This window comes from Lolium rigidum, chromosome 2, assembly GCF_022539505.1.
Source record: "Lolium rigidum isolate FL_2022 chromosome 2, APGP_CSIRO_Lrig_0.1, whole genome shotgun sequence".
Classification (NCBI taxonomy): Eukaryota; Viridiplantae; Streptophyta; class Magnoliopsida; order Poales; family Poaceae; genus Lolium; species Lolium rigidum.
The window spans coordinates 209,056,046-209,079,828 of record NC_061509.1 but is presented as its reverse complement, the minus strand read 5'-3'; the positions used below and the strand labels follow the sequence as shown (position 1 = coordinate 209,079,828).

At 43.4% G+C, this 23,783-nt stretch overlaps 2 long non-coding RNA genes across 7 annotated transcripts; both read left to right on the top strand.

Annotated features, from left to right (window-relative positions):
• The first annotated feature begins 7,578 nt into the window (after positions 1-7,578).
• LOC124692886 lies at positions 7,579-10,437 on the top strand. The gene is made up of 3 exons (XR_006999766.1): positions 7,579-8,036; positions 8,309-8,571; positions 9,296-10,437. It is a non-coding gene; the product is annotated as an uncharacterized LOC124692886 (long non-coding RNA).
• A 3,002-nt stretch (positions 10,438-13,439) lies between these two features.
• LOC124692885 lies at positions 13,440-21,429 on the top strand. Of its 6 annotated transcripts, none has more exons than XR_006999764.1 (7): positions 13,440-15,422; positions 15,571-15,953; positions 16,065-16,144; positions 16,622-16,722; positions 17,355-17,509; positions 17,598-18,067; positions 19,033-21,429. It is a non-coding gene; the product is annotated as an uncharacterized LOC124692885 (long non-coding RNA). The 6 variants fall into 6 exon arrangements; XR_006999765.1 differs by having other exon boundaries at positions 13,442-15,422; positions 16,622-17,509; positions 19,033-19,107; positions 19,314-21,429; XR_006999762.1 differs by having other exon boundaries at positions 13,442-15,422; positions 16,622-17,509; positions 19,033-19,481; positions 20,032-21,429.
• Positions 21,430-23,783: the final 2,354 nt, after the last annotated feature.

Genomic DNA, 23,783 nt, shown 5'->3' with positions numbered 1-23,783 from the left:
TTTCTTACTGAGGGAAACTTGCCGCTGTGCGCATCACACATTCCTCTTGGGGTTCCCAACGGACGTGTCAACTACACGCATCACCCTACGCTTTTGGGAATGGCTGAGTCCATCGGGGCACCACCTTGGCCGGTGGTACCTATCCTCTTCTTCATCTTCTGACTCTTCAAAGTCTTCATCTTGAGAGGACTCAGCACGCTTGTTCTGTGGCGGGAGAGGTCCTAGACGCTTGAAAACTGAAACTTCCCCTGCATCCTTCTTCCGGCGTCTACACTCCGGGCAGTTTTCGATTGTAGGCAATCGGCTCATCCCTGAGTCCCAGCAGTGTTTAAAGAAGGGACAGTCCCAGTGTTTATCCATGTCTTCCTGTTCCCTTGACCTCTCCTTAGCGTGGTGCTCACGCCCTTCGTCGTCTCTGTCATGCCGATGGTACCTTCCTTTATCTTCATCGGACCGATTGTATCTTTCGTCGTTTCTGTCGTACTGCCGACGTCGGTCATACTGATATTCATATTTGTTGAGGAGGTGCGTGGAGAGTGGTTTTGGTATCGCACGCTTCTCACTTGTTCCTTGGTAAGGTACCGCTTATCATCATATCGGGGCCGGTCGCGTGGATCGGCCTCCTCCTTTTCCTTGTTGCGGGAGTGACTGCATTCCTCTTTATCCTTGCCATGGTGGCGCGCAGGCCCTGCCATGTTGACATTGCACGAGAAATCCAGTCGACGCCTCGCGGAGTGGTTAGGTTCCACCATGTTGACTCCAGGGAACGGATGTGTGTCCACTTTCATGGCGAACTGTCCGAAGAGCAATCGGCCTTGTTCTATCGCCATTTGGATCTGCCGACGAAACACCTTGCGGTCTTTGGTGGTATGGGTGAACGAATGATGCCATTTGCGGTACGGCCTCCCATTCATTTCTTGTCTTGTAGGGGTTTTATGGCCTTCGGGTAACTTCAGCTATTTTTCCTTAAGCAATAGATCGAAAATCTGCTCAGCTTTGCTCAAATCGAAGTCAAACCCTTTTGGAGGCCCTTGTGGTTTTACCCACTTGCAGGACACGGGATGTGCCCCCCGAGCCCATTCAGCTACAGCCACCTCCAGGTCCGGTGTAGGATCTTCAGTTTCTTCAATCTCAATCAGACCCACCAGACGCTTGAACTTGTCTTGGTACAATTCAGGGTGCCGCTGCTCATAGGATGTGAGTTTCTGCACCATGTGCGACAATGAGCTCGTACTCCGCTTGGGAAGTCGGATCCTTGATTGGCGTTGCGAGGCCCGATCTTGCCGGCTCGATCGCTTCCTTCTCGGATAAACGAACCGAATAACATCGGTTCCCGACGATCTGAAACGTTGGATGTATTCAGATACTATTTCTCCCCGCTTCTGCCGCACCCGTGTCAGATCGGCAATGCCGGCCTCGGTAGCTTCTGAGTGATATTGCACATGAAACTGCTCCTCCATTTGCTTCCACGTCCGAACTGAGTTTGGTGGCAACGACGTGTACCATCCAAAGGCTGAACCCGTGAGAGATTGTGCGAAAAACCTCACACGTAACTGGTCTGACGCTGAAATCATGCCCAGCTGCGCCAAATATCGGCTTATGTGCTCTATTGAGCTAGATCCTTATGCTCCATTGAATTTTGAGAACTCATGGAGCCGATACTTGGGTGGCAGCGGGATCAGGTCATACTCGTCAGGGTACGGCTTGGAATAGCCGATTGTCTTCCTCTTCGGCAGGATGCCGAATTGGTCTCTCAAGATGGTGCTGATCTGCTCCATGGTGTTAGCTGTAGGGACCGAGCCTTCATGACTCGTTCCAGTAGCATATTTGGCCAGCCATGCTTGTTTATCAGCATCCACTCCAGAAATCCCTGTTGGTGCGATCTGGCATGTGCGCGCCCAGGCATTGCAGTCCGGCACGTATGTGCACACGTACCCATGCGGGATCTCCTTAGGCGGCTCATATAGGAACTGGCAATCGCTAGGATCGCCTCCAACCTTGTAGACGACGTACGCCGGTGAACCCGGCGGCTGCGGGGCTGCAAGCGCGAATGGCAGCGGCGGCCTGATCTGGAGCGGTACTTCTCCCTGGTGAGTCCCTAGGGTAGGTCCTGATGGGGAGTATTTATGCTTCATGATTTCCTGCACCACACAGACCGCGACGCGCTCGAGAGTATTCACCAGGCTCTCAGAATAGCGGTGTAGAGAATGAGACGCCATGTAATTGATTTCCTAGCGCAGAGCTCTGGTACGTTCCTCCGAGGGGGTAGACAGGTCTACTCCGTCAAGAACACCTTCAGGGGAGAACCCCTTCCACCTTACGCCATGTGAACGGGTCCTCACGAAAGAGCCGATGAGATCGGCTTCCAAGATGGCTTTCATCTCATCATACTTCTTCTTTTGCTCTTCCGGCGGATCCGCGTACGTGGTCGGTTCGCCGACCACCTCCTCCGCAGCTTTTGACATGGTTGCTTGCGGATGTCGATGTTGTCGTTGTTGCGAGTGTCCCACCGGGCGTGCCAGAATGTGTTGCGGTCAGAAACCCACCGGCGAGCAACGACATGCAACACAGTAGAGCCGGGAGGCTCCCAGGATTGCGGCTGACCCTGGTCCCTCGGGCGACGGCCCGCAATGCCTTCTGGCACACGCGTCCTGGTGATTACGAGGGCGTGCCACTTGACCTATACCTGGTCAGGAAGGTGATGGATTGCTTCGACTAGTTTCCTGCATGGCAAACACGTAAACATTAAATACGAGCCGCGATCGGCTCTTAAGTTGTTCTGTGGATCGGCTCAAAGAGCCGATTGCCCCATGGTTCATGTTAGATTTATAAGGACATGGGGATCATGCTTTATCAAAATCAAGCTAAGCTAATCTACGAGAGTTTAGGGTTTTCACCGTATAATCAGAACATCCTATGCGTAATTGAGCCTAGCAGATACGTAAGGTGATGGAAAACCAACCCTAAAGAGGCCTAAAAACCAACATGAAGTCGATCCCCGGAACAATCCCTCTAGAGCTTAGTAAACCACACCTTACGCGCTGCCGGATCCTTCAACTCGTTTATAAGGCCTAACCATACGGATATCAAACCAATCCTTGAAGAACAAGGAGCAACTATAACGGATTAGATCTACTCAATAACGAACAAGCAAGGTGCTTCCCTTACACCTAAAATAGGTGTAAGGGCAGCTAGATATCGAGGGGAAGCATAGCTAAACAAGTGCATCGTGAAAGCATTGTGATCAACCCCAAAACACCTAAGATAAGGGTGTTGCTCGCCATCAAAAAGGCTTCGGCACGAGCAACACCAAGAACGACTAAGCGATCTCGCCTAGATCGCGAGATGCGATCTAGGCGAGATGTTGCTTACCGGGAGAAACCCTCGAAACAAGGGGTGGCGATGCGCCTAGATTGATTTGTTGTGAACGTGATCGTCCTCCTTTCTCAATAACCCTAGATACATATTTATAGTCCGTAGACTCTCTAACTTGGGAAAAAACCCAAACGTGTACGAGCTAAACTCTATCTCTTAATTCTAACCGACACATATCCTACTATATTTACAGATACACGGGCAATCTTGCCCAAACTCCTTGTACAAGGCCGATTCGGGAATATCTTCCATGTATGTCTTGTAAGCCCATTTAATCACGGCCCATCTCCAGACTTGGTCAAATTCTGGTGATAACAGATAACCCACAAGTATAGGGGATCGCAACAGTCTTCGAGGGAAGTAAAACCCAAATTTATTGATTCGACACAAGGGGAGGTAAAGAATACTTATAAGCCTTAACAACTGAGTTGTCAATTCAGTTGCACACTGGAAAAGCACTAGTAACGGGGGTGATGTGAAAGCGACGATAATATGGGAGCAATAGTAACGAGTAACACAGCGGTAGTAGCGGTAATATGAGAGCAATGGCACCGGAAAATAGTTGATACTACTTCCAATGACATATAGGACCGAGTATATAATGATGAGAGATGGACCGGGGTTCCCGACTATCTACACTAGTGGTAACTCTCCAATAACAAGTGTTGGGTGAACAAATTACGGTTGGGCAATTGATAGGATTGAAATAGCATTAAGACAGAACATCAAGATTATTAATCATGTAGGCATGTTTTCCATATATAGTCATACGTGCTCGCAATGAGAAACTTGCATAACATCTTTTGTCCTACCAGGCTGGTGGCGCCGGGCCTTTAGGGAATCTATCGGAAATTAAGGTACTCCTTTTAATAGAGCACCGGAGCAAAGCATTAACACTCCGTGAAAACATGTGATCCTCATATCTAAGCCTTCTCCTCCGGTTATCCCGATTCTTTGTCACTCCGGGGCCTCGGGTTCCGGACATAGACATGTGCAAACAACTTGTAGATACAATCTAAGCAATAAGTATAGAGCTTAAATCTAAGATCATGCCACTCGGGCCCTAGTGACAAGCATTAAACACAACAAGATTGCGAGCAACGAGTAACTTCATAAACTTTATAGATAGACTAATCATAATGTAACAATCCATCGGATCCCAACAAACACAACACCGGTTACATCAGATGAATCTCAATCATGTAAGGCAGCTCATGAGATCATTGTATTGAAGTACATGGGGGAGAGAGTACCAACTAGCTACAGCTAGAACCCGTAGTCCATGGGGGAACTACTCACGGAGCATGATGGAGGCGGTGGCGTCGATGGGGATGGCTTCCGGGGGCACTTCCCCCTCCCGGCGGCGTGCCGGAACAGAGATTCTGTCCCCCGAATTGGATTTTCGCGATGGCGGCGGTGCCCCTGGAGTCTTTCTGGAGTTTCGTCAATTCGTATTGCGTTTTTAGGTCGCAAGGGCTTATATAGGCGAAGAGGCGGCGCAAGAGGGGCACCAGGGCGCCCTCCCCACCTGGTGGCGCGGCCAGGCCTGGGCCCGCGCCCAGGTGTGGTGTGGTGGCCCCCTGGCCCGCCTCCGACTCTCCTTCGGTGTTCTGGAACCTTTCGGGAAAAATAAGATATTTGGTCTTCGTTTCGTCGAATTCCGAGAATATTGTCCGAACAGCATTTCTGGAACAAAAAACAACAGAAAACAGGAACTGGGCACTTCAGCATCTTGTTAATAGGTTAGTTCCGAAAAATGCATGAAATCATTATAAAGTGCGAGCAAAACATGTAGGTATTGTCATAAAACTAGCATGGAACATCATAAATTATATATACGTTGGAGACGTATCATCCCGCCGAATCCGCTGGAAACTGACCGGATTTGAACTAGGGGTACGCTTTCCGTCGCTCAATAAATTCCACGAAAAATGTTTTTAGGTCTATAACACATCACTTTATATGATAATTTTTTTCCGTTTAGCGTGTTGGCGACGGTGCACCAGCGCGCCCGGTACAACCATTTCACATCTCCGAGGGGGCTGTTTTGGCCAGATGGCAAACTGGACGTCATATTTGGATTCCTGTAATTTTTAGGTTCAAATGATGATATGGATGTTATATTTAGATTCCTCTCATTTTTATTATCGATTTAGACATATTATTTGTGGAATTTCAGTTTTCCGATTTGAAGATATTAATTATTCCATATTAAATAGAATAAAGACCAAAAAAATAATTTTATTGTTATTTGAATTCATTATTATTATTACTTATATATTCTTGTTGTTTACTTAAGTAATTATTTGTAATTCAAAAATAAAGAGGTGTGATATCACGGTTCAAGGGTTAATTGGGTTGATATGCTATTATTATCAGCAAGGTGTCAATTCTGTAATGGATACTCATTCGAATGAAACCAAAAAGTTAAACGTGCTGAGCCTGGAGTAGTGTGAGGATGGGTGACCGACTGGCAAGTTTAACCATGATTGTAATTTTACCTAAGATTAAGCGTACTTAGAGTTAAAAGTGTCTTGGGTGAAAGATAAATAAGTAAAAAAAGAAAAAAAAGAAAATAATGGTATATAATAAATTAAAATTCCCGAAGGCAAAACCGTCGGCATACAAATTTAAAAAATCAAATTTCCATTTTCAAAAAAAATCCAAAAAAAATTTGAAAAAAAAATCATTTTTGACTATGCCGACGGCAATAATGACTGTGCCGAGGGCGGCCCTCGGTGTAGCCTATGCCGACGGTCAAAACAGGCTACACCGAGGGTTCCCTGCCCTCGGCATATCGGCCCATTCCTGTAGTGTATACGGGAATGCGGATTTTTTTTGAACAAGATAAGGGCCTAGAAGGCCCCAGAGGTTCCATTATATGACACGTGGCAGGTACAATTTACAAGGAGGTCCTATGGCATCTATTGCACAGAGAAACCATAAATTGTAGAAAGGCCCTCCAGAAATTACAACAAGCACCCTGAGACAAAAACTAGAAACGCGATCAGGTCCCTGGGCGCCTCCGCCACCAATCGCCGGTGTCCTCCAGGCGTCGCCGCCGAGGAGCAAGGGCCAGCTGCTCGGGAGCCCCCTTCCGACGAGAATCCGCTGCCGCGGTCCACCTCCATCCTGCGGGGAACGAATCACTTCGCATGAGAGAGGCTTCGAGCACCCGCGACGGGGACAGATCATGGCCTCCTCATCGGAGGTTGTAGAGTTGCCGTCCTCACGGCGATGGATAGCAACGGCGAGCTCGCCAGCTGCTTGGAAGAACTCAGAAGAATAGCACCGCGCAGGCAAGGGTCGTCGACGCTGGCCTTGAGGAGCAGTTGGTTCGCCGCACCTCTCCTCCTCGCCACCTCGGCAGGCCAGGAGAGCGTGCGGCCGAAACGCCCACCACCTCGAACAGCTCCGGCGACAGAAACCACCACCTCCTAGATCCAAAAACAGCAGATCTTGCTCCACCTCCTCCAGACCACCACGACCAGTAAGGGGATGAACAGAAGACCGCTTCTCCACTCCAGATCGGCTCTCCCCCTCGCCACCACGGCCGGAAAGAAGAGCTTCACCAACACCGAGAGATCGAGGAAAAGCAGGGGCTAGAACCACCAGATTATTGGGGAAGGCGGCATTGCCGATGCTCCTTCTTCCCTCCAGCCGCAGGAGAAGAAGAACAAGCAGCAGCCACCCTAGAAGCTCCATGGATCCGGTGGCCGGGATCCGAAGCTCTGCCTTCAACTAGGGGCAGAACGCCCAAAACGCCGGCAGAGGCCGGAAAACACCAAGAAACTACAGATCTAGGGACCTAATCTACTCCGGCGCCAACCTAAACCAACTCCGGCCAGCTAATCTGGCGGAGGCCCGGTCAACGACGGTGGCCTCTCAAGGGCACTGTAGCGAGAGGAGAGCCGTGTGTGTGCGTGCGTGTGTGTGTGGGGGGGGGGGTGGGGGGGGGGGGAATGAGCGGCCGGGAATGCGGAATGACGGTTCCCTTCCGGAAGGTTGGTCTCTACGTACCCGGTCGGTGTATAGGAATTTCCTTGCTGGGCTGCTACTCCGCAGAGCCAGTTACACGTTCTGTGATCAACCGGGCTGAGAAGATTTCCATGGGCCGATAGATGCCTTGAGCCCATCTTCCGACGCCTCGGTTTTATTACCATGATTCGACGAACCCTACCTCGCATCGTAGCACAGGCAATGGTGGTGGCGGCAGCAGTAGTCTCCTCTCAGCGTCTCGTCCCTTCCAAAAACTCTAGCTTCTACCTGTCTCCTAGACGTTCGTCTGATCCTCTATCTGCACAGGGGCAACCAGCTGGGATTATGGTTTTTGGGGAGAAACGGGACGGGGAAGGAGATATGGTGTGCCGCCATCGCCACTCGCCACGGCCCATTTTCCCCTCGGAAGAGAGCTCTCTGGATACTCGGATGGATTTCTAGGGGCTCGTGGCTCAGGAAGAACAAGAGCAAGGAAGGAGATGATGCGCACATGAGGAAGCTACAAGCCGCACAAGCCCCTTTTTCTTCCTTGTCCTTCTATCAGCCTTAATCAATGGGATTTATTTGTGTATTTCTCCACATGTGTTTTTTCTTATGAATTTTCTAGAATATGCTGGTGCCTGTACCCAAGGACTTACTTCAGATTGTACAGTTGAAGACGGGTACGTACCACCCCATTTTAGCCTCAAATTGAGTGTGTTCCTGAACTGATTTTGTCTCCTTACATAATTTTGATTTCGCTGTTAGTCGGTATGTCTGTTAAATATTAATATACCATTGTTTCCATAAGCAAGCTTGACCTCTTGGTTCTTGCTCGTGTGTATAGCGTAGTGAGTTTTTCATTATTGCCGGCAAAACAAAACGCTTGAGATCTTGGTAGTTAAGAATTTATTTTCAGTTTCTTTGCGCTGAAATTGTGTTATTGTCATTTCAGTGGTCGTGCAGTGGAGGACCTGTTTCAGCAAGAAAGATTTATCATGTATGAAAGCCAAGACCAGAATATGAATATTTTGCTTGCATCCCTTAGCTGTGTGCAAAGCCGTAAATGCCAGCTACAAGTCAATGTGGTCTGCTATTCATGTATGGATTAACTCTTTTCCGAGGCAAAATGCTGACTTGGTCATGGTTATATCACAAACAAATATGACTGCTTGTAACCGTATGTTACATCTAATTATTCACTAATCATTGTTGAAGGTAATTTATTTTGATCTGGCGATCCATAGCATCCCTTGTGATTCCACCTTATACATTTATCTGAAAGCATGAAGCATTTGGCTTTAACTTATCCATTAAATTACCTGATGTAGCAAAAAATAATTAGTCCATTTTTATTGTTCTTTTCATTAATCATTCGCAAATTATGTATTACCGATATTGATGGATTTGAACACCACATCCATTGCTTGGTACCATGCTGTTTATTTTCATTCCATCTAAAGTTATATTATTGTGTTCTCTTTTTTGTTTTCTGTGAATATTTTATTGTGTTCAGGATACCTCTTTCTTTTCATGGGTGAATAAATACATATAGAGTTATACGCTCAACACCTTCTTTTCCTAGGAATCAGTGTTGCGAAAAGGGAGTTATGTTGGTGAAAGTTTATATAAGGAGCATTGCTTGGATAATGATGACCATACCCTTTCTTTCTACTTCCTCGAGATTTATTTTGAGTCTGATTTTTGATGTGCGTGGTTAGCAAGAATTTGTTCTAGAAATCAAGCAGTCCCAAAATCACATGTCTAACAATGTAAAGAGGTTGTGAATTAACCACCAGTTCCAGATCCTTTTGAAAAGTATCTTCCTGCTAATTACCCAGTAAATGTAGCTGAGATACCATTTTTGTTAGTCTGAAAATGAACATGGTAAATTGTTATTCTTCTATTTGCTACATCCTTACCTTCTAATTGAGATTTCCAGTTACCTTTGGGGATAGGATGATGTGATGAGAATTCTTCAGATACTTTTGCTCAAAATGGCTGGACATTTTGTGGTGTGGCATTTGGATAGCAAAGGTCTGCAGTCCGTTAAACAAGTCTACAAGCTTCAGGTTTAGTTGGACAATCAATTCCATGGGATGGATGTGGGAAGTAGCTCAATCAATCCGGGAAACATTGGAAGCTGTAGTGACAACTTCTGCTGCCGCATTTGAGTTTTGTCTTGTCCTTCCAAAATCAAGGTGTTTGCTCAGGGAGTAGACAACAATTCTCTGGCTCTGCATGTAAACCTGAAAGTAAGAGGGAATAGTCATGGAGGATATGAAGTGACTTGTTTGTGGATGGGAAGATGAAGATGGGAATCAACTTTTTTATCTAATGCAAATTGATTAAAGCAATATGACGTGGCCTCTGTTTGGATTGATGTAGATCTGTGCTGGCAAAGATGCAATCGATTAGGGCTACTGTGAACTAATTTGGAAATTTTCAGAACTGAATCTTTTTCAGATCCTTGCTGGTGGTACATGTGGAATAACAGAAACAAAATTCAAGGGGATGATCGATGCACCACTGCCAGCGCATGAAGTGGTGCATAAAACGGTGCTATACAATCGGAGTACCTAGAAATTTTCAAGAAGGAAAAAAGGCAAGGAGAAGAATGATGAGGGGTAAGTGAAAGCCTCGGCTGAAGGATATTGACATTTTGACATAAATGGCTCTTAAATTCATAGGGGTGCCTTGGCCAGTTGGGGTGTTATCACCACAGATAAGGGGAGGTCGTAGCTCCTCTACCGGGAATGAAAGATCACGTCCATGATGCCATCTGAGCAGAACTGTGTGTGAAGTTGTTGGGTTGGCTACTCAACTTGGCGGGATCAAAGTCTGTTTGGAAATAGATTTGCATCTCAATGCCATGGAATCGCTGACTCCTCCACATATGCGAGTATATTGGAAGATGTTAAGGTGCAGCTCAAAACTTGGTTCTCTAGGTGAGATATCAACCAATGCAGAAGAGAAGGAAACATTCATGACGTCAGGTAAGTTTGTAGATTGTTTTCTCTTAATGACTTTCTATCGTGGGAGTTTCATATACCGGCGGAGGTTGCCACTTGTAAGGGACGAAATGCACAATCTGGCATCATAATAAAGAGGATTCTTCCCCTCAAAACTGCAAATGATATGCCACCGTTGTAAAAGAAAGTTATAAAAAACATATGATAAACTGCCACTTTGCTTCTGAGTCCAATGTATTTGTTCGGATTCCGCTTACATCGATATTTAGACAATTTTTGTTGTCAGTACTTCCCTGCATATGTGTTTACTGCTTCATGCATGCACTTCTATGCTTCAGTTTATGTAGTACTCCAGAAGTAGTTTTGTTCTTTCTACAAGATGTAGAGTGCATTTCTCACATATTATTATGTTAATTCAACTATAAATTTCTCAAATATTTATACTATTTATCTTTTTAAGATGGATGGGCGCGGCAACGTCCGCTTTTATTATCTAGTTTGTAAAAATAATTGGAGCTTTAGGAGAAGCCGAGAGAAAGACCATCGAGGCAGTTCGTCTTGGTTGCCTCCAGCGCATTTCTTATGCCAAAATCCGTTGAAACTTATGCAGATGGATCGCAGAGCGGTACAAATCTGAACTAGATGCATTTGTTATCGGTAGGGATGATATGGCTCAGTTGACCACCTTACCAGAGGTCGACCACTTGGTCTTCCTGCACGGGTAAGAGCACCTAAGACCAGAAGTGGTACAGATGTTCCATGAGATGAAACAAAAGAAAAAGCGGCGAATAACTTTCCCTGAATTGGAGCAGACAATTAGAAAAGGAATTAGTACATTAAGTGATGAGCTGCCTTTCCTTCAGGCATTTATTTTGTACACAATCATGTGTATTCTATACCCAATGTTACGTCAGTGCAGACTATATGCCATATGTGGTTATCAGGGAAGCAATCTTGGAGATAGACCTAAAGATCTCGAAAGAGGCCTTCAGGGGATTGTAAACCTTGAAGGGAATCTTCCGCTGTTGCAAGTATAATTTTTCACATGTTTTTAAACATATTACATGCATTCATGTTCTGAACAATTTGTGAATAACTATTTACACTATTTTGCAGTTTTGGTTTTGGGAGAAATTTCATGTGGACATACTTGATGCTTCAATCAACTACACAGGACGTGAGGCACCGCTCCTCCAATATTAAGATGAGAAAAGGCTCTTAAGGTCTGCGCCATTTTAAATGAGCACGGTCGTGACGTTGAAGAGGTACACATATTCTATAGTGTCCGTATTATTTATTACTCACAACGTATATAAATATAACCCGTGACATCTATCTTTTTAAGTATGTATTTGATCTAAATGAGGTTTGGGAGCCTCCGTCATCACCATTACCTTCGTTTGACCACTTCTCGCCAATATATTCAATATACTCGCATTAAGAAAATAGGATTAAGAAAATCCTTCCCGAAACCTCTTAATAATCTATTATTTCTTTGGTCTATAGTTGGTGCTAAAGCTGCACGAGTCGTTCATGAACATGAGACGTGATGTAATTCAAGATAATCTACTGACTCGCATAAAGATCGACAAACATGGCGATTATCTTTTTAAATTTGAACAGAAGCAAGATGTCTTTTGTGAGCAACGAGCCAAGGTGAGACTCAAACCTATTGGAATGCACCACAATACTTTTCACCTACATATACAAAAGAAAAAAAAATTATGCATGGATTCATGCAGGACTCGGCGACTTTGAGCGTGGACTAGCGACGTATGAGTACAGAGAATACAAGGACTTTAGCACGGACAGAACCTCCCCCGTGCTTGTCCGTGACTTGAACCAAAAGTTCGAGATAAATGGCTACATTATTCGTGATAGCAAATACAAACTTTTTCTAATGAACTCCTACATGTTACATACAATGTACTGGCGCGAACAACATCAAAAATAAAAGACCAAGTGACAACGTCCTCTCCTCACCCACAAAGAAGATCAGGATATAAGATGACACGACAGTACCACACAAAAGGGAACAAAGGAAAAGGACATCGACATGTAAGGATAGTGACTCTGTGTATTTCGAAGGCTCTAAACCACCTAGAAAATCAAAAAAAATCTCCAAATACTAGTAGTACTACAAAATCATATAGTAGTACTCCAGTTGAAGATGTGCAAGGTGAGGTCATTGACTATATCAATGCATCACCGGAAAACAAAATACTTGTGCACATAGATGATTGGACGCTGAATAAAGAGGACTCAAGTATCTAACATCTCCCGCAATTCGCACATGTATAGAAGGATGGTTGCACACCCCTGTAAGTGCTTAATTATGAAAGTCAGTTTCTATTTTACGTCATGAATGCTAACTTGTTCTTGTGGTGCCATTCAGCTCATGGATACAGTCATAACATGGATGTGTCACATGCGCCCCAATCAAGATATAAGGGCAGGTTGCACCGTCTACATGAAGAGGGCGAAGAGGGCATGAAGAGTGGACTTACTAGTTAGAGATGAAACACGAATCATGGTACTTGCATGGGAGAAACCTACATTTGCCATGACATGGTGAGTCTCATTGTGTCAGTTCTATACGTTATTTATTCAGATGCTCAAACGCTAATTATGTTTTTGCCACAGATTTTTCTAATAGTGAAGTATGACAATATACATTGGTATGTGGTTAATGTGAATCCCGAAGAGAGACTAATACAAGTTTTGGACTTCATGCGTAAAGAAACAAAAAACTGAGATATTAAGTCCATTCAACTGTTGCTATAAACAATTGTGCTAAGATAAAAACTGAGATATTAAGTCCATTGAACTGTTGCTATAAATAATTGTGCTAAGATAAATAATATTATATTTTCATACTTACAGCTCAAAGGAATGGAAGCACATCTAGACGTAAGAGCTCGACACGACTGCGAAAAGAGTGATATCTGGCCTGATTACGCCGTTAATAGTTGGCCAGTTTAAGTTGTAAAGAATGTGTCACAACAAAAAGACGGGTATATTGCATCATATTTTAACCACACCTTTAAAATTTCTAGTTTCCTACTATAAATATTGATTACAATACAATCTACATGAATTTTTTGCAGAATTCATGTAGATTGTTCGCATGAAATTCTGCAAAAAAAATCATGTAAATTGTATTGTAATCAATATTTACAGTAGGAAACTAGGAATTTTAAAGGTGTGGTTAAAATATAATGCAATGTATCCGTCTTTTTGTTGTGGCACATTCTGTACAACTTGAACTGACCAACTATTAACGACGTAATCAAGCCAACTATCACTCTTTTTCGCAGTTATATCGAGATGTTACATCTAGATGTGCTTCCATTTCTTTGAGCTATAAGTATGAAAATATAATATTAATTAGCTTATCACAATTTTTTATAGCAACTGTTGAATGGACATACCATCCTTGCTAGTTCTAGGTGGGCTTTTTTGAAGTTTTTTTGTTTCTTTACACATGGAGTCCAAAACTTGTATTAGTCTCTATTCGGGATTCACATTGACCACGTACCAGTGTATATTGTCATAGTTCACTGATAGACAAATCTATAGCAAAAACATAATTAGCGTTCGAGCATCTGAATAAATAAAGTACAGAACTGACACAATGAGACTTACCATGTCACGAGAAATGTAAGTTTTTCCATGCGAGTACCATGATTCTTGTTTCATACATCCCTTTCATATGCATCACTCCTCCCATCTCTAACTAGTATGTCTACTATCGATGCTCTCTGCATGTAGACATGCGACTTGCCCTTATATCTAGATTGGGGCGCATGTGACGCATCCATGTTATGATTGTATTCATGAGCTGAATGACACTACAAGAACAAGTTAGCATTCATGACGTAAAATGGCTATTTTTCATAATTAAGCACTTACAGGGGTGTGCGACCATCCTTCCGTACACGTGCGAATTGCAGGAGATGTTAGACAGCTGAGTTCCTCTTTATTCAGCGTCAAATCATCTATGTGCACAAGTATTTTGTTTTTACGGTGATGCATTGATATAGTCAATAACCTCACCTTGCACATCTTCAACTGGAGTACTACTATATGATTTTGTACTACTGGTCTTTGGAGTATTTTTTTTTTGGTTTTCCAGGTGGCTTAGAGTCTTCGAAGTACACGAAGTCACTATTCTTACATGTCGATATCCTTTTCCTTTGTTCCCGGTACTGTCGTGTCATCGTGTATCTTGATTTTATTTCTGGGTGAGGAGAGGACGTTGTCACTTGGCCTTTTATTTTTGATGTTGTTCGAGTCAGTACACTCTAGGTAAGATGTAGGAGTTCATTAGAAAAAGTTTGTATTTACTATCACGAATAGTGTAGCCATTTACCTCGAACTCTTTGTTCAAGTCACAGACAAGCACGAGGGAGGTTCTGTCCATGCTGAAATCCTTGTATCTGAAGGTATATATGATGCCCCCCACGGGGGCCTCACAGCGTATCCACGTTAGCCACTAGGCGTGCACCGGCTGGGCGATTTCCTCCTCTCACGGTTGGGCGACGTGCCACTTGAAGATTGGGCCTGTGCAAAAATATCTCCTGAGAGAGAAACCAAACCTAATCCCTACGTCTCCAATCCCCTCCCCATCGCCTCCTTCCCATATGCCTGCTCGACCGCCGCCATAGCCGCTCGTGCCGCCTCCCACTCCCTCGCCTCGATCTCATTCTCTCCTTTCTCCTCCGTGGAAGTAGCGCCGCTGGCGGGGCATGGTGCGAGCGCGCGGGAGAGGCGATGTCGATGGAGCGTTGTAGCTCCTCCTCCCCACCCTCTTCTCCGCGCGCGCCCACCGTCGCATCTCACTCCGTCCCCTGCTCTTCTTCGTCTTGTTGAGCGGCTGGTCGAGCTCCATCTCTTCGACCCCGGCCAAGCCCGAGCAACGACAACACATCGCCAAGGCATCCTCCTTCGTCACGTTGCTGCCGTTGCCGTCGTGTTCTTCGGCCCGGATGCCGCAAGGAGGGCTCCTCAGTGCCAGCAAAGCAGGGGAGTTTGCCCTACTAGGAGGGGATTAACCTTGTGGAGCGCATCGACCTCGTCAGAGCGATAGACATACAGGTTTGTTTCCTCTGCTTTCTTGTCTATACGAGTGTGTGGGGGTCTTCTGTACAAATTGCCAGTGAGATGCTTGAGCAACATCTGCATATCTACTACGCCTACGACTATCGATGTACCTGCCCGTGAGTTGATGGAATTTACATGTCAGGTGGTTCTCTCCATGATGCATACAAGGTGTTTGATGAAAATACAGGCAGACCATAGGTGAAATTAATTATTATTTTTTCTTGAATTTAGCGTCAATAAGGATGACTCCCATTTGTGCAACTTGCATGTTTGATATATGACTTTCATGTGCAACCTACCACTAATGATATGTATGAGTAAATTTCTAGGAAAATAATATGTGCTTGACTGTTTGAGACACCCATCAAATAATATACCTCTCCCTGGAAGCCCATGTACAGCTTTCTCAGCTGTTTGAGAAGTACTAGATAATTTCAGTGCCTTTTTTGCTGATCAAGAACAGGGTTGTTGTCTTGATCAAGAGCAAGAGCAGGGTCCTTTAGGATGCCAACAAATTATCTCTAGGTAACTTACTACTCAGCATCTGGTACTTTTTAGCTATATCAAATACATAGACGCATAAGTTCACTGCCTAGTTCTCAAATATTTACGTAAGAGTTGAATTATCTTTTGCAGATTTGCATTCTTTGCCTATATCGTCTCTGTCAACAGCTCGAGCATGGACAGCAAGACTTAAGGACGTGGTCTCCACATTAGTAATCATCTCCCCCTGATCAAGATTTATGCTATTTTCCTCTATTTAGTTCCCACAGGTTACAGATCTATCTTTTTATTTGATTAGGTTTGTGATGCCTGCTAGCCATTTGATCCAGAAATTTAATTAAGTATGGAGCTCTTGGTGTGGCTGCCAATTGTTCAATTGAGAAAATTGATTCCATGTTTTTCTACATGTTAGTCATTTGTATGGTGCGGGTTCACGAACAATAAATGGTTCTAGAATGGTTCCATATTTTCTTTGTTTGAGCGCCCAATTCATACATGTTTTGATTCTTTATGTTTCTTTCTAATTTATTCACGAGGTATTTGAAGTTTTCCCCTTGTGGCAGTCTGGTCGTAACTAATTATTTGCCACCATCTTTAATTATGCAACAAGTTATGGGAATATTTTCTATCAATATATAATTATATATGCTGCTGGCCAGTCAATAAAGTGCCTTATTGCTTCTCATCAGATGCTTTGTCAATTATACGCGTGGATGTGGTTTCCGACAATGAAACTGGTTGGGCAGAACACATTGTTGTCGGCTCTTGGTGCGTGGAGTCCACTCTTCAGGTACCAATGTTGCAGTAGGTAGGATCACAAGCTAGGATGAAGGAGCTATGCAGATATCCAATCATAACAAGTACATTTTTCCTGCACTGCGATCAGTTGTCAATTCCTACTTCTCTTAAAAGATAGTACTTTTTTGATCTTCAAAGCTATAGGTGTGTATTATGTTAATTGTTAATGTGGCGTGAACCAGAAACCGCTATGAATTTCAAGCCTTTTCATTTATCTTCTTGACTTTTGTTAAAACGGAAGTGAACTTGGTCCTAAACATGCACTGGCTATGATACTATCTCTTTTGTGTCATGGAGAACTGGAAACCGCTATGAATTTCAAGCCTTTTCATCAATCTTCTTGACTTTTTGTTGAAACAGAAGTGAACTTGGTCCTAAACTTGCACCGGCTATGGTAGTATCTCTTTTGTGTGATGGAGAACTAGAAACTGCTATGAATTTCAAGCCTTTTCATCAATCTTCTTGACATTTTATTGAAACCGAAGTCAACTTGGTCCTAAACTTGCATGGGCTATATCAATATTTTCATATTTGAATGTCTGCACCTTTTGACTAACTAAAATATTATTTTGATACTTTATTTGTATCTGCCCTCTAAAGCCATTGAATTTAAGTGTTTTGTAGATCCTTTTCCGTCAAATATATATATGGCCCAACGAGTCGAGCTTTTGTGTGTCTCGGTTGGACAATATGGGCCTGTGAGGGATCTGTACTAACATCTGGTCTGAAGTTTTTCAATCCTATGTGGTACCTTACACCTGGACATAAAGTACCCTCAGGTAGATCAGTTGCCTCTCTCCAGTGATACTTCCTCATTCATGGACATCTATTTTCCCTTATTTGATGAAATCCATCTTTTTTGTCTAGGTTATTTTTATCCCCTTCTCTTCATGCCCTTGGCAATGCCCACTTCAGTTGTGTAGAGTGGTGTTCTTTTATTTCTGTACAGTTTTCTACTGAGTTGCTTGAGCAACAGTTGCGTTCATTTCCTTCTACATGATTAATAACACTTGATTTGTGATATTCCTGAGGGAAAGGTGTTATATTCTTCATCCGCTACAAAACTGTTTTTTGTTGCTTCGGTCCAAGCTTATGTGTCTGATGGCCAGATCGTCTGATCTGAAGGTACTACTCTCTTCAGTAAGTTTTTAACATAGTTGTAGATGAAGTTTAAATGATATGCATATTGTCATCCTACTGCCAAATGAGTAGCTTTGAATACGTTGACCCAAGATGGTGCTCACAGATGCGGTATTGCACTGGTCAATGGTGACATCCCAGTTCATGTAAAGATCAACAACCTCTAGTGCCTACCAGCCGGTACCCTCTTGCCCTAGGTATTTTTTATACTACTCAGCATGAATACATTTTATCATGTATTTGAAGTATATCACATTGTCAGTTTTTCTACACTACTCTCCCTTTGTTTTGATGCAAGTTTGATATCAAAATCTAATCGTGTATGGAGCTCTTGGTGGTTGTAAATTGGTCTATCTAGAAAATAATTGATTTCTGGAAATTTTGTTGGTCTCCTCGGTTCTTAAGTTTGTCCATGAATTTTAGCTAGGCCATAAAAGAAAGAAGTTTGAGTAATAAATTGGGTGTCTGTTCTGACTAAACAAGATGTGCGACGGAATCACCTTCAGGTCTCAAGTCACCAACTTGGATGGCTTTTATTGTTTTCGCATAAATGATTTTTTCCATTGATATATGCTATCATGCAATTATACGGATTTGTGTATGCGTGATCGCGAGAGAAATCTTGAGTTCTTTTATTCAAGAACCATTGGTTAATGTGGTTTACCGTTTCTGTGCCTTTTCTATACATGTACTGTTATTTCTAGAGCTGCATTTTTTGATTATCAGTGCTTAATCCATGTGGTAAGAAAATGTGTCATGTGTTTTGCTATATGATTATATCATATCAAGCAAAATTAAGGGTTATGTGTTGGAATATACTACAGATAAAGGGGGTTTGATAAGGCTATTTGTTGTAGTGACGTATTGACCAACTGTGTGCTAAACTTTGTGGTGTTATGCACTTTATAATTAGTATTCAAATCCATGGGTCAGATGCTTATGCTTAATGTGCAATTTGGCACTGAGGCCAAAAGAATTTTATCTGGCTACACTAAAATCCATTGTAGGCTACAGTGTATTTGAGAGTTGGGATCTTTTTGTTCAGATTAAAAATTTACGCATTACGGATAAACCTTTATTATGGTGATATAGAGCGTGCTTTAGTTTTCTTTAACTCTGCAAATTCTGCATCTGATTTAGTTATAACACTATTAAAATGCAGGTTCAAGGACAACCTACGGCTTGTCTGATCGCATCTCTGGATATGATCCACATCTTCAAGGCAAATGGTTTAGAGGTTAGGAAGTTTGATGATTGAAACTATAGATTAATAGCTCCAAATGCAAAGCCCCATTCAGTTTGAGCGAATAAATAGTTTCTCATGTATAAAATATTGCTCTGGCATGCTACAATATAGTATAATTTTATTCAGGATATTCTGGAGATGCAATTTTAGAAAATAGTTAATTTCTCGTGTTTTTGTTCATGGTGTTTCATGATTAGGATGAGGTCAGTAGACATGTGGATTCCCATGTGTTGTTGTCAAGAGGTAGTCAGCATCATTTACAGCTTGCAGTGTATCTCCCAACTCGGATATAGCATCCTGTGAGGTCAAGATTTACTCAAATGGTTTTACTTGGAGTTGGAGGAGGCATTACTTCTAAGCAACATGTAATCCATCGCCCTTCGCCATTTTATATTCCATAAAGGTCAGTGCTCATGTGCCCACTGCCCACAAGTGCTGGTGATGTTAAAAAGATGGTCTAAATAAATGGAAATCTTCCATTTGGTTGGGCAGTGAGGTTGAGCTTATACAGTGAGTAAATGTAAGAATCATCGGCGATATTGCAGGTTATTAATTAAAAGTCCTACTAAAATTCCTAGCAAATAAAGAAAGCAGGCGTGCTTACCTTTAGCTGTACTAGCAAGTATAAATGCCATGCACTTTCAGTTTGTGTAGATCTAATCCATCTTCAGAGGCTTTTCCATTTATAAAAAAGTTTCTCCTTAGAAAAATTAGAGAAGGAAAAGAAAGGGGCACGTTCAATCGTGATAATGATTGCTTACTGCTTGATTCGTGTACACCGGTTCGTGATTCTAAGCTGAGCACACTACTCAGCAACTCAAGACAAAGGGTATATTGCTTTATGCATCCTGTATGTTATGAAGTTAAGATTATGTGCGTTGACAGATAATCGTGTCTCTGCCTTTTTCTTTTCAGGTGCTACAGTGTAATATTAGTTTCAAAGATCCACTTCAGTCCTGCTGTTATCTTCAGCTACAACCATCAAAGGAAAGCTCTTGGCTTGCATCGAACAGTGATCTGTGAAACATCATAAAGAAAAATTGGTTTCTGAAACGTTTGTCTTGCTTAATCCCTGGTGCTATGCATTACTAATGGGGCTTATTTCAGGATCTTATCTACTTTTACAAACTACTCAAACTGTAGTCATGTTTTCCTATGCCATTTTCATCTGGTGCATAAATGTTATTGCCTAAATAAAATTCATGGGCCTCTCAGTTTAGCATGCGCTCACTCTAATTAAGCATGTTTAAGTAGTATTTTACCTTTCTGTCACTTATTTGTATGTTCTTATATTTTTAGTGCCATCTCTGCAGTTTTGCGTATGTGGAAAAAAAGCATAAACATGCTGAAAAGCTGGTCTTAGATATCAAAATTTAGTAACATTGCTATTAAATATTCTTGCAGAGTTGCTCATTTTCTTGGTATTTTTAGAATATGCTCATATATAGTTACCATACATTATGATTCTTTTTTTTGCTTGATACGGGAAGTACATACAGTGTTAAAATGCCATGTCCTGTTTTTTGCAGTTCTATAAATGGCTGTTCTTTTTCGGTGCTAGAGTGTTGGACATTACTAATGGTTGCCATACTCTTAGTGATGTTGTGTACATTAGCAAGTACTGTAGGTTGTTGAGAAGGAAAGGGATGATCAACTTGTATAGAAATTGAAGAATAAGTTGAACATTTCTTTCGAAGGAAACAACAAGGAATCTATCTAATTTGCTGAGGTTAGGCGCATAGACTTTCTAATGAAGGTCCGCATCCATGCCAATCGTTTCACCAGTCTCTGAAGTACTTAATTTTTTCAGCTGCTTACTGTTTTGAGTATGTTTTCTTAGAATGTTTTCTTAGAAAACAGTGTGTACTTCTGTATGTCTTCTGTACTAATACTCCATTCCACTCTAGAGCTGTTTTACACTTTTGTCCTTTCTTATATCAATTAAACTTGGAGACTCCAAAGAAGCCGAGGCGGTGCAGGGGGTTGGGGAGGTGGTTCCGGTGGCGTATGAATCTTTGGTGGGCTGATCCGCTAGCGGAGTGTTTGTACATGAATATGGGTGTATAGATGCCCCTAAATCACAGCGGAGTACATACAAATAGTATGTGATACTGGTGGTGCTTGCCTTAGAAATAGATGGCAACATGCTACGGTCTTCTATTTTGTAAAGAACTCATATTTGATTTGATATGACTACGAATATTATAGTGTTACTTTTGTCATTGAGCCGCATATACTTGAAAAAAAATCTACAACTGAGGTACATTGTCCAATTTTTTTTGTACTTTGAATTAAACATGAATTGATCTTCAACTCTTAACATTTATTTCATTTGTCTCACTTTTCAGTGCCAATTTGTTTATCTTCTCATTTACAGCGGTGTTTTCTTTTAGTGGTGTGAGCATCTATTATGGCCACGTTTCCTTTGTGTCGTAGCCTTTGAAGACCATGTTGCCACATTGTCCATAGGCAGATTATGTAAATGTTGGCTCTCCCTACTTCTATTACTCTTCATAGAACATTCCCGTATTTCCCTGATTGTATATAAGCTTTTGTTGCTCTCTGTCCACTATTGTCACTCTCTTGTTGTGCTGGTGCTGTGAGTGTAGTGATATCAGAGAAGACAAACAGGGAAGATCAAGTGAGGATCATGCATGGACAGTCCAATACCAACACAAGGAGTTCTGGATGCTTTGCAAGGAGGAGAACAAAAGCGAAGTGGCTGTGACAAAGAAATAGCAGCTGCCTGTAGAGGAATAGATCAAAATCAACATAACTGAAAGGGGGCTTGGGGGGTAGTAGTGCAAGTTAACGAAACAATCATTAGATCTATTTTTTGTGACTTTAAGATTTACCTCTCTTCTGTGGGAGTTAGCATTGAACGAAGCAAAGTTCTCATTAGATCTAATTTTCGTGACTTTATGATTCTGTACTGCCCCAGAACTTGTAATCAGGTAGCTCATGAGCTGACAGCAAAAGGTGAACAAATGGCTGGAGAGCCTGACTTTCTGTCCGATGGAAACCTGTTACCCAAACGGAAGATGGCATGCCGGCGTCTTCGATAAAGCTATGCCGGCGCACTTGACGACGCATATTTGAGGGGTACCGGTGGAGATGCTCTAAGGATAACTCCCATCGGGCTCAAATCATGCTCGGTCGATGACAAAAAATTATTTTAGATTGATGCATATGTCACTAGCCGGCTAGGCCTACTAGCTAGGTTTAACAAGACGAGTGAGTCGGGATGGAGTGCACGGCGGTCTTCATCACGCGCGTAGAAGAGAACAAGAGAAAAGGGGACCTGCCTGGTGGGTGGTGGGCAATCGCTCGGCCATACTAGGATGCAGGCCTGCAGCCTGCAAGGCCTCTTTCACCTCGACTCTTATTGCCCAAACAGCCCATGTCACATGTTAGACAGCTAAGAAATGGAACAACTCATGAGTGCATCTCGATCCAATTTGGCCTCTAGGCTCTTCCCGGTCAGCAAGATTCTTCACCATTGCATTTCGAAAAGCGTTTGTTTAGCTGTGTACGTATGGGAACCAGGATAGTAGCACTGTAGCAGTGAGTCGATGAGTGCGGAATCTCAATGAGTGGTGCGTGGAACCTGTGATATTATTCTTGCAGATTCGTGTGCGATCAATGAGTCGAATGCTTCTGGCCGCACGTACTGGAAAGAGAAGATGCGAAAAAGAAAGGCTGGATTATATAAGTTGGGTGCGTACGAATCATACGATCATGTGCCTTTGCGAAGTGGAGAGAAAAGCTGGCCTCAATTACCAAGTTCCTCCTGACACCAGCGATTCCGGATTAAACAATCCAGCACACACTCGAATACTCGATTACAAGGTGACTCGACCACTTGAGTTTTTATATCACATTGTTACCGCGTGCTTTGTCAAACGGCGGCGCTCTGGAGTAGCACTACTAATTAAAAAGAGGTGATGCAAATCCAATAGCGATACGGGGTAAAACCATCTCTAAACACGTTCCCCGAACGGTTCAACAAAAACGTCACGTCATGTCGTATTTGGAATATACCTGTTTCCAACCAGGTTTTCCAAACGATGTTTCAAATTGATTTTTTTTTTCTATCTCTAGTCTTTGAACACACACGGTCGTATATTGGGGGACCTCCAAACACACCGGTACCCCCGTGTCACCTTCCCGAGCAAGGTGATCGGGCGGCCCTCCCTCCCCTCCTCCCCTAGAGCTCCTCTCCGACCTCCTTCCCTCCTGTCGTCTTCGCCGACGGGTGTTGCTCGGCCGGGCCCGCGTGCGATGCATCACTGGCGGTGGCGGCCCCTTCTTTTACTTGGTGCTAGCGTGGCTCGGCTTGGGAAGGTGTGTCCTGGTGGCGGTGTAGATCGGCCGCCAGCGTTCCGACGTGGTTCTGGGTGATGGTGCCACTTAGTGACGCGTGCAACAGGTGCAAGCCTTGACTGGCAGCGCCCTTCAGTCCTAGATCTAGGTCCACTAGGATCGATCTGGGTCAGGGGGTCTGGTTCGGGCTCGATCGTGCGGTCGTGCCGCCTCCGGTTGATCAAAAGAACCAATCAGGATAGGGGTGGCGGTGACGACAACGTGTCTGCTGCAGCGCGACGGTCGGAGCTTCACCAACCCTATCTGGCCCGGTCGGACCTATGTCACTGAGCTTGATGGTAGAG